Genomic DNA, 6,000 nt, shown 5'->3' with positions numbered 1-6,000 from the left:
AGTCAAGCACATGGTTGTGGTTGTTGTTCAGTCAATTAGTAGTGCCCATTCATCTCAATCCTGTGGTATTTTCTTGGCAAAGATGCAGGAGTGGTTTGACATTTCCTTCTTCAACACAATACATGACAAGTATTTAATAAATGCCTATTAAATTGAAAAAATCAGTAGGAATTAAATATTAGCTATCCTGTATTTAATTTTTATGATATATGCCCTTATACATACGATATGTTATATATGTGATACATCTATGATATATATACACCTTTATATAAACCTTTGTTTTTAAAGGCTGCCTAAGCTATACATTTGCTGTTTTGTTAATTTTCAATAAAAAAGAATACTATTTTAAATCTTCATTTGCTTAATAATTTTTTAATTTTACATATATAATTTTACCTTCAAACAATATAATTATGAATTACCATTATTCATTATTGTTCCTATGACTCCCTCATCTCATTACTTAAGTTTTCCCCAGAACCTCCAATTTGAAGAATTCAGACCAGACAGCCTTCATTCACCAGATTTAGTTATCATGTTCCTGTATAGGTCCCTTCTCTCATCAACCCTGTCCCTTCAGTCCTCATTCGTATATTATCTTCCCCATTACAATTTAAGCTCTTTGAGGGCAATGACTGTCTTTTTACTTATATTCGTATATAATAAGTACCACCTAGTACTTAGCACAATATACTTAAAACACTTAATTTACTTAAATGTTTGTTAATTTGAATTGTTTTAATTCTTGTATATTCTTATAAAGTGTCTTGAGTACATCTGGCCCCAATGCCCAGGCACAGCCATTTAGAATAGGAAAGTCATAATTTCCCTTCTTCTTTTATCCCTAATCTAAGATTTTACTGAAATGAAGACCTTTAGAACACTGCGAAGAGAACAGAATTCAGAAGAGGGTTTGTGGTCAAACTTATTTGTATATCTCCTTCTCTGTTTCAATTTCACATTCACAGTTTCTGAGTTTTGAGCCCTCTTTTTAAAATTTGAATGTTTAATAATGTCCAAAAGAACTAAGTCATAATTGTGCTTTTCTTTTTCTGTTCTGTGTCATCATTTAACACAGGGATTAGTTCAACCTGAACATTCACAAAACAAAAGATTAAGATCTGAAAGGATTCTTATCTGTTTTCTAGTCAGTCTCATTCTTACTGATGTGTAATATTCACAAGGAAGTCAGTAGCAGAGCTGAGATTCAAATCTAGATCCTTTCACTCTAAAGCCAACTTTCCATCCAATCTCCCTTAAAATACAGTTAGTATTAGATGATTTTGATCCACCAGTTTCTGGATTTGGGACCTCACATGTTCTTACCAAGATTCAAGGTTTTGATTCTATAAAATGAATCAGTACCCTGCTTTACCAATTTTATAATTTTTTTTTCTTAGAACAAGGGACCCTTTTTATTATTTTAAATATTGATTAAATCACCTTAAAATGTTAGATTTTAATTTTCTCATCTGGTGATTTGCTTCTCTACTTGGCAAAAAAAAAAAGTTAGAGGGTAGGAAATTAAAGAAATTCCTTCCTGGTACACATAGATACCCTTATACAAAGTCAGAGAATGGTAGAGTCAAAATGAACCTTGGAATGCTGGACACTACAGCTGGAAAGACCTTCAAAACACAGAATTTCATTAGCTACATAGAGTTCAAAATCAAGAGGGAACTTAGAATATAGATATAGATGAAGGAATTAAAATTCAAAAAGTTAGTGGCTTGTCTAAGATCACACAGCAAGCAAGTGGTTTTAAGGAAATAAAAACACTGTAATTGATGGAAAAGTCTCACTTAAAATTTCCTAATCTATGGGGCGGCTAGGTGGTGTAGTGGATAAAGCACCGGCCTTGGAGTCAGGAGTACCTGGGTTCAAATCCGGTCTCAGACACTTAATAATTACCTAGCTGTGTGGCCTTGGGCAAGCCACTTAACCCCATTTGCCTTGCAAAAAAAAAAAAAAAAACCTAAAAAAAAATTTACTGATCTGAACAGCTGTGAAAGGATACCACATTCCACATTTGAAATTAAAGCAGTATAGAAATAATATCAATGATTACAGGTGCTAAATGTAGAAGGAGATCTCATTCAAAAAGTAAATCTCATCCACATTGTGACTTTCCCCATTTTCATTTTGATATTTTACAAGTCGAAAAAAGAAATTAAATGGAAAATTGGCGGGGGGAGTTTTGTGGAAGCCACAGATGATGCATAAAGGCCAGAAGATGACACAGAACCTATGAGCAAATACTTAACCCAAATTTTGCAGTAAGATACTATAAACAACCCATAAAAGATTTAGAAAAAAATCAGATATATCAGGTACTAAGGGAGGGCCAGAAAATTTAACATATGTATTCTAGATCACATGGGTATTGAGTCCCTAACTTTTGAGATGTAGGAGAGACAACTTTAAAACAGTTAGAAGAGGTTACACCCTCTGAGAATGTTCTTAAGACATACTGTGAGACTGTACATGATGATCTCTATGACCTCTTTTAGCTCTAAATCCTATGCTCTATTTGACTATGATTCTAGAGAAAGATGCTTTGTCTGGTGGTTAAGAGTGGTATACAATGTAATAAAGAAAAGGTAGCCCTTACAGAATCCCTTCTCACACTTAACTCATGAATACCTTGTAGTTTTTTAACCCCTTTTCTCTGATGGTCACAACCCCAGCTTCTTCTCATCTGCAGTTAGGTCTTAATCATAAATCTGCCTTGCCATTTCTGCTCTGGAGTGAAATTTGTGAATGGTTAGATGTTAACTTATAATGATCAAAATAGCGGGATGATGTTTGGAAACTTTATTATGCACGTGATTCCCCATGTTTTGACTGCTGATAGTACTGAGGATTTCTTTTGAAAATAGCATATAGCCAAATGGCGCATATGCATTTTTAAAATAATTTGTGAACTAATGTTTTTATTCAAAACATTCATTTAAAATATATATAAAATATATATACAATGACTTTTTAAAAAAATCCTCACAAAAATAGTTTGCAAGTAAATAGTTTTTACAATAAATTATCTGCTGTTCTAAAATATACAAAATCTTCTGTGAAATCAGAAGCTTACCATTTACTTGTGATAATCACTTTTACAACTAATTTAACTTATATAATATTCATATATAATATAATATTTTAGCCAAGATCTTCTTTCTTTTGCTCAATACATTAACTATCTCCATTCTAACTACTTCAGTACCAAATCCAAAGTCAGTACTGTGTTAGTCATTCAATCTCCTTCACCAAACATCTTTTCATACAGTAAAAGTTACATTTTAAGATGCTAGCAGTGAAAGAAGCTTATAATAAAGTCCAAAAGGAACAGAACAGACAAAGCCACAAGTTAAAATTCCAATTTGCTTTTTTTTTCAATTATATAGTTAAATATTAATTTACATAATTTACAAAGAAGGGGTAGGGTAGGAAGCATTTTGAAGCATTGGCTAGAAGATTCTTGAAAAAAATAAACTGAACTTGAACATTGTGGGCCAATTCCCTTTCCCCCGCCATAGTCAGTTTCAAGAACAACTCATGCTATGAATTTAAATTAAACTCTAATGGGCCACCATTGTATTGGGAAAGAATGAAAAGGGGAAGTTCAGTTAATTATGAATGAGCTACATGTGGAATTTAGCATGGTTGAAAAATTATATATATATATATATATATATATATATATATATATATATATATATATATAAATTTACTTGCCTTAATGTTCCCCAAAATCCATTTCATCTTTGTGATATATTATTTTGAAGAGTAACACTGCTCCCAGATTTCTTTACATTAAGTACTGTGAGCTTCAGAATCATAACCAACAAGGTATATCTGATTAGTGTCTTATGTGGATAATGTACTAAATGACTAATTTCATAGGATGCTAGTCTGCTATATTTTCAGATACAAGTTATCATCTGTGATTTTTCTGCATAGATATGTAGCATTTATTATATAGTAAGACCATTTGTTTATATTTTTAAATAGTTTGCTATCTACTTATTTAGGATGTGAATCTGTGTATAGATGCAAGTGAGTGTCTTTCTAACTTTTCATACTTTTCCAAATGCAACTTCCCTCCTGAAGTCAGAGTTGCTGGATTCCATTCCTTCCAGAGAACATCTGGTAGTATTTTATCCATTAGAGAAACTTGTCCAGTTTTACTTTGCTACTCTTTGGATTGGGGTATGTCATTTTGACTGGCTGGTTTTCTGAGTGAAACCTATTCCATTGATTGAGAAGAATGGAAATTGGAATCCTATGTGTCCCAGTGATCAGAGCAATTGAAGAACAAGGAGTCCCAGAATGTAAAATTCTTCAGCAGCTTTCCCTTCTTTTTGGAATAGCATGAATACAAAGACACCACATGGTGAAATTTGGTGGTTGCCTGAAGCATTCATTTGTTTCTCATTGCAGATAGAGTCTTCTTGTTTCTTTTTTTTCTTGCCTTTAACTAAACTTAGAGACACAAGAAAAGAAAGAAGAGCATTATTTTTTTTGAATATTGATTCAATTGAACAAACATTTATTTAGTACATGTGATGTGTAAGTCACATTACAGGAAACGTTTTCTGATATCTTTTATCAACTCTGCTTTCCCTTGTTTAATTATTTCCTATGTCATACATACATATATAAATATATGTATATATATATATGTATGTATGTATATGTTATTTGTACATAGTTATTTTTATGTTGTCCCCTTCATTAGACTGTTAGCTCTTTGAGAACAGTAATATAGTTTGCCTTCTTTTATACTCTCAATGCTTAGCACCATGACTTGCACAGAGTAGATGCTTAGTAATTGTTTAATGTGACTGACCACATATGTATGTGTTTGATCTTCCCTCTTTTCCAGTCCAGTCCCAACTTATTGTCTCCTCCATGAGATTCAAACTCACTCAAAAGGTCAGTGCAATTATCCAACTAGTAAAAATCAAGTGGATAAAGAATACATATTTTCCAGGTGATTAAATACAGCTGGATGGGCAGACCATTGAATTAATCCACTAGGACATATGTCTTGGGCAGGCATCTTCTGACAGATGACAAATTGGACCCAAAATTGTTATAGGAAAATGAGAATGGAATGGATCATTCTTAGGAAACATTCTTTAAAATGTAAATTCTCCTTGATAAGAAGCCTATCCTTTACACAAAAGTTCTCCTAGCAATGCGATATGGCTACATATGGATCATATGAAGAATAAAAATTGCAAGAGACCCAAAGGTCAAAAGGAAGATATGGTGAAGAGAAATAATCTACAGAATATCACCAAAGAAAACTTACATAAAAAGTATCCCTAGAAAGAAAAATCAAAGTCATATATCATTAATCACTTGATAAGAGTAAGAAATAAATGATAAAAGATCTTAAAGGCTACACTAGTGTCATGGTCTATTCAAAGATGCTTGTCAAGTAGATCCTCTAAGGAGAATTTATGTTAATACATGAATCCAATTAATCAATGGGTATTTCCTAAGTGCTTATCAAGTGTCAGGCCTGTTAAAGGCTGGGTATAAAAGAGAAGAGGTTTTAATTGTATTTTAAAGGCCTTCACCTCAGGGAAATCCTCATTAAATTGTAGAAATAACATACAAATAACTAAGACATATAAGATATATAAAAGTAGATAGGCAATGATCTCAGGGTGGAAGGTACCAGTAGTTGAGAAGACCACAACAGGCATCCTGAACAAAGCTGGATTTGAACTAAATATTGGAATAAGGCAGAGAAACTGAGAGGCAGGTGTGGAGGGAAAACATTTCAAGCATGGGGGGTAACCAATGTAAAGGCAGAGAGATGGTAGATGAAGTAGCAAGTATGAGGAACCTGTCACTATAGGAGGATCAAATAATGCATTAAAGAGAAGTAAAGTGTAGGAAGGAACAAGGTTGGGAAGAACTTTAAATCCCAAAGAGAGAAGTTTATATTTGATCCTGGAAGTAATAGAGAATCATTGGAATTTCTTG

General features: G+C 32.8%; 1 protein-coding gene across 2 annotated transcripts in view; it reads right to left on the bottom strand.

The window, feature by feature from the left end:
• Positions 1-3,373: 3,373 nt before the first annotated feature.
• EDN3 (endothelin 3) overlaps positions 3,374-6,000 on the bottom strand; it is a 34,808-nt gene continuing 32,181 nt past the window's right edge. Inside the window, exon 6 of one of the 2 annotated variants that reach the window (XM_074210371.1) lies at positions 3,374-4,482. The gene's annotated coding sequence lies outside the window, so the exon portion shown is untranslated. The remainder of the gene's footprint in view (positions 4,483-6,000) is intronic. The other variant, XM_074210372.1, reaches the window with a different exon arrangement.

This window comes from Macrotis lagotis, chromosome 1 (assembly GCF_037893015.1).
Source record: "Macrotis lagotis isolate mMagLag1 chromosome 1, bilby.v1.9.chrom.fasta, whole genome shotgun sequence".
NCBI lineage: Eukaryota > Metazoa > Chordata > Mammalia > Peramelemorphia > Peramelidae > Macrotis > Macrotis lagotis.
This window is presented reverse-complemented; position numbering and strand designations above follow the sequence as displayed.